This window comes from Hemitrygon akajei, chromosome 3, assembly GCF_048418815.1.
Source record: "Hemitrygon akajei chromosome 3, sHemAka1.3, whole genome shotgun sequence".
NCBI lineage: Eukaryota > Metazoa > Chordata > Chondrichthyes > Myliobatiformes > Dasyatidae > Hemitrygon > Hemitrygon akajei.
In genome coordinates this window covers 197,122,223-197,129,777 of record NC_133126.1, presented here as the reverse complement: position 1 = coordinate 197,129,777, position 7,555 = coordinate 197,122,223, and positions in this window count along the sequence as shown.

Below are 7,555 nucleotides of genomic sequence, written 5' to 3'. Positions count from 1 at the left end.
CATTTGCACCATTTTCTTCTTTTGTACATTCAACTTAAAATCAGTTTCTTTCAGTCTCTTCACTCCCAAAAGGCAACGGAATCCAGGCAACAACCAATACAGATGCCAGCATTTGCGTTATTCACTATATTCAGGCACCTTGATACATTCATGGAAGACACCCAATTGGAAAATATCAAGCAATAACGACGGGCTAAGGATCAACAGTCCGAAACCAAGAAGAATAATGCCTGAGAGTCAGCAACAGTTCCACCACGATTATTCTCAACACTGGTGCCGCGCAAGTCTATTCAATACGCTACTCTATTAGGGAACCCTAGTACATTGTATCTACTGACACTCATTTAATGACCTTGAGGGTTACATCGTGAAAATAGCCAATACATTTATTGATCCATTTCTCTTTCATAAAGTCAAATTGACTCTGCCTAATTATGTATAGGTTTGCTGTTATAATATTGCTTTATAAAAGAGATTACAGTTTTTTTCACATCATCCGGTGTTTGGTAAACGGATCCGCAGTTCCCTATATTCTTTATCAATTCCGCTATGAGCTGTGTCATGTTTACTGCTGTCGTATCCACTCAGACGTTTTCGCAGGCTTTTACTTTTGGCAGAGGGAAAACAACGAAATTGCTGTCCCTGTTAAAACCCTGGGATAACCCTGGGAAAATGCCAAAAGACTTTGACCTGTCCTTTCGCCAAATTTCTTTATTTTGTGACATAAAGAGTTTCAATTTCCACAACTGTCTGTTGGTCTTTGGTTACAATGGTCTTTGTAACTGTTTATGTATGTCACATATCAGAAACAGTAAGTAAATAACATAGAAAATTTCATTTAGAACGAAGTATAGGCAGGTAAGTTTGAAGTCGGTAGTATGTAAACTATTGGAAGGAGTACTAAGGGATAGGATCTACAAGAATTTGGATAGACAGGGACTTATTAGGAAGAGTCAACATTTCTTTGTGCGTGGTCGGTCAGTTTAATATGTTAAAATCTATTAGAATTTTTCGAGGAGGTTACCAGGAAGGTGAATGAAAGGAAGGCAGTGGATGTTGTCTACATGGACTTCAGTAAGGCCGTTGACAATGTCCCGCATGGGAGGTTAGCTAGGAAGATTCAATCGCGAAGTATACATGATGAGGTAGTAAATTGGATTAGACATTAACTCAATAGGAGAAGCCAAAGAGTGGTAGAGGAGGATTACTTCTCTGAGTGGAGGCCTGTGACTAGTGGCGTGTCACAGGGATCAGTGCTGATTCCATTGTTATTTGTCATCTATATCAATGATCTGGATGATAATGTGGTAAACTGGATCCGCATATTTGCTGATGATACAAAGACTGGAGGTGTAGTGGACAGTGAGGAAGATTTTCAAAACTGGCAGATGGATTTGGACCAGCTGGAAAAATGGGCTGAAAAATGGCAGATGGAGTTTATTACAGACAAGTGTGATGTATTGTACTTTGGAAGGAAAAACAAGGTAGAACATACAAGGTAAATGGTAGGACACTGAGGAGTGTAGAACAGAGGGATCTGGGAATACAGATATAACATTCCCTAAAAGTGGCGTCACAGGTGGATAGGGTCGTAAAGAGAGCTTTCGGTACATTGGCCTTTATAAATCAAAGTATTGAGTACAAGAGTTGGAATGCTATGGTGAGGTTGTATATGGCATTGGTGAGACCGAATTTCGAGAATTGTGTGCAGTTTTGGTCACCAAATTGCAGGAAGGATATTAATAAAGTTGAGAGAGTGCAGAGAAGGTTTACAAGGATGTTGCTGGGACCTGAGAAAGTGAATTGCGGAGAAAGGTTGAATAGGTTAGGACTTTATTCCCTGGAGCGTAGAAGAATGAGAGGAGATCTCATAGAGGTATATCAAATTCTGATGGGTATTTTAAAGAGTGAATGGAAACAGGCTTTTTCCACTGAGGCTAGGGGAGAAAAAAACCTGATGGCATGGGTTAAGTGTGAAGGGGGAAAAGTTTTAAGGGAACATGGGGGGGGGGTGCTTCTTCACACAGAGTGGTGGGAGTGTGGAATCAGCTGCCAGATGAACTGGTAAATGTGGGTTCACTTTTAACATTTAAGAAAAATCTGGATAGGTACATGGATGAGAGATGTATGGATGGATATGGTCCAGGTGCAGGTCAGTGGGACTAGGCAGATAAATGGTTCAGCACAGCCAAGAAGGGCCAAAAAACCTATTTCTGTACTGTATTGTTCTATGGTTCTTTGTTTCTAAGTAATGCAAATCTCTGAAAGAATGAAAATTTGTCCTTGTATATAACTTACATTTGTCATTTATCTATATCAAGCTTAATATTCTGCAATTGCACTTTTTTTCAGCACGATCCCGATATTCCTTGTTTTCATTAATATCTGAAACTTCAGAAATCTCTGTTTTGTGTTGTAAATAATTCCAAATATTTATTGGCCTATGAGTGAGGAAATTTCTCCTCATCTCAGTTCCGAGTGGTTGTTCTAGACTCCTCAGCCGGGTAAATCCTTCTTCTGCTTACATTTTGATTATATGATTTTCCGTCCCGTCACCTCATTTTCTCTGCAACACAGGAAAATAACGACGTAACGCATTCAATGTCCTCTGAAACAGTGAACCTGCCATCCCAGGACAATTCTGTTTAATACTTGCCATACTTCCCCTTTCTGAGAAGAGGGCAATGCAGACCACAATACTCATTTCTGCCCTCTATAACTTCAGTGAGGTACTACGTCTTTACTCTTACAATAAATAAAAATACAAATGATCCTGCAGATGTCAGAAATGAGATCAACACAAGCAAAATGTTGAAGAAACTCAATAGGTCAGGCAGTATCTAACCAAATGAATAAACAGTCGATATTTCTGGCTGATACCCTTCATCAAGACTGCCAATGGAAGGGAAGTACGGGAATAAAAAGGTGGAAGAAGCGGACTGAGTACAAGCTAGAAGGTTATGGGCGAAGCCAGGAGAATGGAGGAAGGGAATGGTAAATTGCTGGAAGGTGATTGGTGAATTAGGTAAAAGGGCTGATGAAGAAGGCATCCGCTGAAAGAAGAGAATGGATCATAGACAATAGGTGCAGAAGTAGACCATTCGGCCCTTTGAGCCTGCACCGCCATTCTGAGATCATGGCTGATCATCTACTATCAATACCCGGTTCCTGCCTTGTCCCCATATCCCTTGATTCCCCTATCCATAAGATACCTATCTAGCTCCTTCTTGAAAGCATCCAGAGAATTGGCCTCCACTGCCTTCCGAGGCAGTGCATCCCAGACCCCCACAACTCTCTGGGAGAAGAAGTTTTTCCTTAACTCTGTCCTAAATGACCTACCCCTTATTCTCAATCCATGACCTCTGGTACTGGACTCTCCCAGCATCTGGAACATATATTCTGCCTCTATCTTGTCCAATCCCTTAATAATCTCATATGTTGCAATCAGATCCCCTCTCAATCTCCTTAATTCCAGCATGTACAAGCCCAGTCTCTCTTACCTCTCTGCGTAAGACAGTCCGGACATCCCAGGAATTAACCTTGTGAATCTACGTTGCACTTCCTCTACAGCCAGGATGTCCTTCCTTAACCCTGGAGACCAAAACTGTACACAATACTCCAGGTGTGGTCTCACCAGGGCCCTGTACAAATGCAAACGGATTTCCTTGCTCTTGTACTCAATTCCCTTTGTAATAAAGGCCAACATTCCATTAGCCTTCTTCACTGCCTGCTGCACTTGCTCATTCACCTTCAGTGACTGATGAACAAGGACTCCTAGATCACTTTGTATTTCTCCCTTACCTAACTCTACACCATTCAGATAATAATCTGCCTTCCTGTTCTTACTCCCAAAGTGGATAACCTCACACTTATTCACATTAAACGTCATCTGCCAAGTATCTGCCCACTCACCCAGCCTATCCAAGTCACCCTGAATTCTCCTAACATCCTCATCACATGTCACACTCATGAGATAAAGGGAAGAAGGGGAGGCACTAGATAGCAATAGATAGACAGTTCAAGGGAAGAGATGGACCAGAATGAACCAGAATGAGGAACGGTATGGAAAACACCAGTCTGTGAACAGGTGAGTTGGAAACATATGAACTGACAGAAGGGAAGGGGAGTTTTACTAGAGACAGGCTAGGAAGAGGTATAGTCAACATAGCCGGCAGAAGTTGTAGGCAAATTCACAAGCTCAGCTGGCGTGTATAAAGCGGTAACGATGTGGACGACGTCAATGTAGCACAGAAGGAGTTGCGACAATGACCAGCAATTGAAGTGCAGGGTGGAAGTTTGAGGACAGGGCGAGCACAATTGTCCCTGAGGATGACACCCGTAAAAGGTGCATCCAGCTGCAGCTCCTGAGAAACCGAGTTAGGGAATTAGAGCTGGAGCTGGATGAACTTCGGATCATTTGGGAGGCAGAGGCAGAAATACATAGGAGTTACAGGGTGATAGTCACTCCTTAGAGTCAGGAGACAGGTAGCTGGGTGACTGTCAGGAGAGGGAAGGGGAATAGACGGTCTGGTCGGGAAGCGGTCTGGTCGAGGGAAGTGCCTGGTGTGAAAACAGCTAGTCTTTGGCTCGAGAGTCTTCGGCGAGGAGGCTGAGGGAGGAGACTACGCCACAACTGGAGAGGATGAAGACATGACCGCAAAGCTGATTCAGTGTGCTACGTGCAGGTCAGGGACACTGATGGTGCCCCCGGCTGTTACAGCTGTGGAAAGTGTGTCCAGATTCAGCTTCTGAAGGAGCATGTTGCAGCACTGAAGAAAGAACTAGATGACCTCAGGTTCATCCGCGAAAACGAGAGTTTTCTGGACAGGACCTACAGTAAGGTCGTTACACCAACGATACCGGAAGAGAGAAGGGGGGCGACGATGAGGAAGGAAAGGATGCTTGAAGTACAAGAGACCCCGGGGGATGTACCTCTCGTAAACAGGTTCACCCTCTTGGAAGCTGTCAGGACAGAAGATACTGCCAGTCTGAGAGGCGGACAGGTCTGCGAGTCGAAAATTGGTGCAGAAGCAGAGCCGAGGAGTCAGACATCAGGAAAAGCCGTGGTAGTAGGGACTCCATAGTAAGAGGTACGGAAAACAGTTTCTGAGGCAACAGGCGAGATTTAAAGATGGTGTGTTGCCTCCCCGGTGCTAGAATCCAGGACATCACGGACAGATAGCAGGAAATCCTCAAGGGTGAAGGTGAACAGCCGGAAGTGGCAGTGCATGTCGGTACAAATGACATCTTGAAGAAGAGGAAGGACATTCTGCAGCGGGACTTTAGAGAACTCGGAAGAAGGCAGAAAAGCAGGACTTCCAGGGTGGTTATCTCTGGTTTGCTTCCAGTTCCTCGTGCTGGAGCGGACAGGAACAGGGAGATAATGGATCTGAATGTGTGCCTGAGGAACTGGTGCAGGAAACAGGGATTTACATTTTTGGACCACTGGGATCTGTTTTAGGGTAAGGATGAATTGCACAAAAGGGAAGGGTTGCACCTTAATAGGCGGGGGACCAGCATTCTGGCAGGCAGGTTTGCCAGTGCAGCAAAATTGTGTTTAAATTAAGTAGTTCGGGAGGGGGAAGGGGATGAACTGGAAATATAAGGATGGAGTTAAAGGGATTGTGAAAATAAGAAAAGTTAAAAAGGACAACAGAATCAATGGAGTAGAAAGCTCAAGAAGTGATCATACAGTATGGCCAAGTGAAAAAGGAATTGATATGAAAGGTGAGGGGAGTAACGAATTAAAAGTATTATATATGAATGCACGAAGTATAAGGAATAAAGTAGATGAGCCTGAGGCTCAGTTGGAAATTGGCAAGTAAGATGTTGTGGGAATAACAGAGACCTGGCTTCAAGCGGACAGGGCCTGGGAAATGAATATTCAAGGATATACGTCTTATCGAAAGGACAGACTGACTGGCAGAGGGGGTGGGGTGGCTCTGTTGGTGAGGAATGATATTCAGTCCCTTGCGAGGGGGGACATAGACTCAGGGGATGTAGAGTCAGTATGGATAGAACTGAGAAATTCTAAGGGTAGAAAGACCCTAATGGGAGTTATCTACTGGCTCCCAAACAGTAGCCTGGATGCAGGGTGTAAGCTGAATGAAGAGTTAAAATCGGCATGCCGCAAAGGTGATGATACAGTTATCATGGGGGATTTCAACATGCAGGTAGACTGGGAGAATAAGAATGGTACTGGACCCCAAGAAAGGGAGTTTGTGGAGTGCCTCCTAGATGGATTCTTAGAACAGTTTGTACTGGAGCCTACCAGGGAGAAGTCAATTCTAGATTTAGTGTTGTGCAATAAACCGGATTTATATAGATAGATAGATAGATAGATAGATAGATAGATAGATAGATAGATACTTTATTCATCCCCATGGGGAAATTCAACATTTTTTCCAATGTCCCATACACTTGTTGTAGCAAAAACTCCTTACATACAATACTTAACTCAGTAATAATATGATATGCATCTAAATCACTAACTCAAAAAGCATTAATAATAGCTTTAAAAAAAAAAAGTTCTTAAGTCCTGGCAGTTGAATTGTAAAGCCTAATGGCATTGGGGAGTATTGACCTCTTCATCCTGTCTGAGGAGCATTGCATCGACAGTAACCTGTCGCTGAAACTGCTTCTCTGTCTCTGGATGGTGCTATGTAGAGGATGTTCAGGGTTTTCCATAATTGACCGTAGCCTACTCAGCGCCCTTCGCTCAGCTACCGATGTTAAACTCTCCAGTACTTTGCCCACGACAGAGCCCGCCGTCCTTATCAGCTTATTAAGACGATGGGACCGCGAGGTAAAGGAGCCATTAGGAGGTAGTGACCATAATATGATATGTTTTAACCTACAATTTGAGAAGAAGAAGGGAAAATCGGATGTGTCAGTATTACAGTTAATCAAAGGGAACTATGGAGCTATGAGGGAGGAGCTGGCCAAAATTCAATGGAACAATACCCTAGCAGGGAAGACAGTGGAACAACACTGGCAGGTTATTTCTAGGAATAATGCAGAAGGTGCAGGATCAGTTCATTCCAAAGACGTCAGGCTAACCAGTCTATAATTCCTTGTTTTCTTTCTCCCTCCTTTCTTGAAAAGTGGGACAACATTAGCCACCCTCTAATCCGCAGGAACTGATCCTGAATCTATAGAACATTGGAAAATGATTACCAATGCGTCCACGATTTCTACAGCCACCTCCTTAAGTACCCTGGGATGCAGACCATCAGGTCCCGGGGACTTATCAGCCTTCAGACCCAACAGTCTATCTAACACCGTTTCTTGCCTAATATAAATTTCATTCAGTTCATCCATTACCCTAGTTCCTTTGGCCACTATTACATTTGGGAGATTGTTTGTGTATTCGCTAGTGAAGACAGACCCAAAGTACCTGTTCAACTCATCTGCCATTTCCTTGTTCCTCATAATAAATTCTCCCGTTTCTGATTTCAATGGCCCAATTTTGGTCTTATCTATTTTTTTTTTTGCTTTTCACATATCTAAAGAAGCTTTTACTATCCTCCTTTATATTCTTGGCTAGTTTACCTTC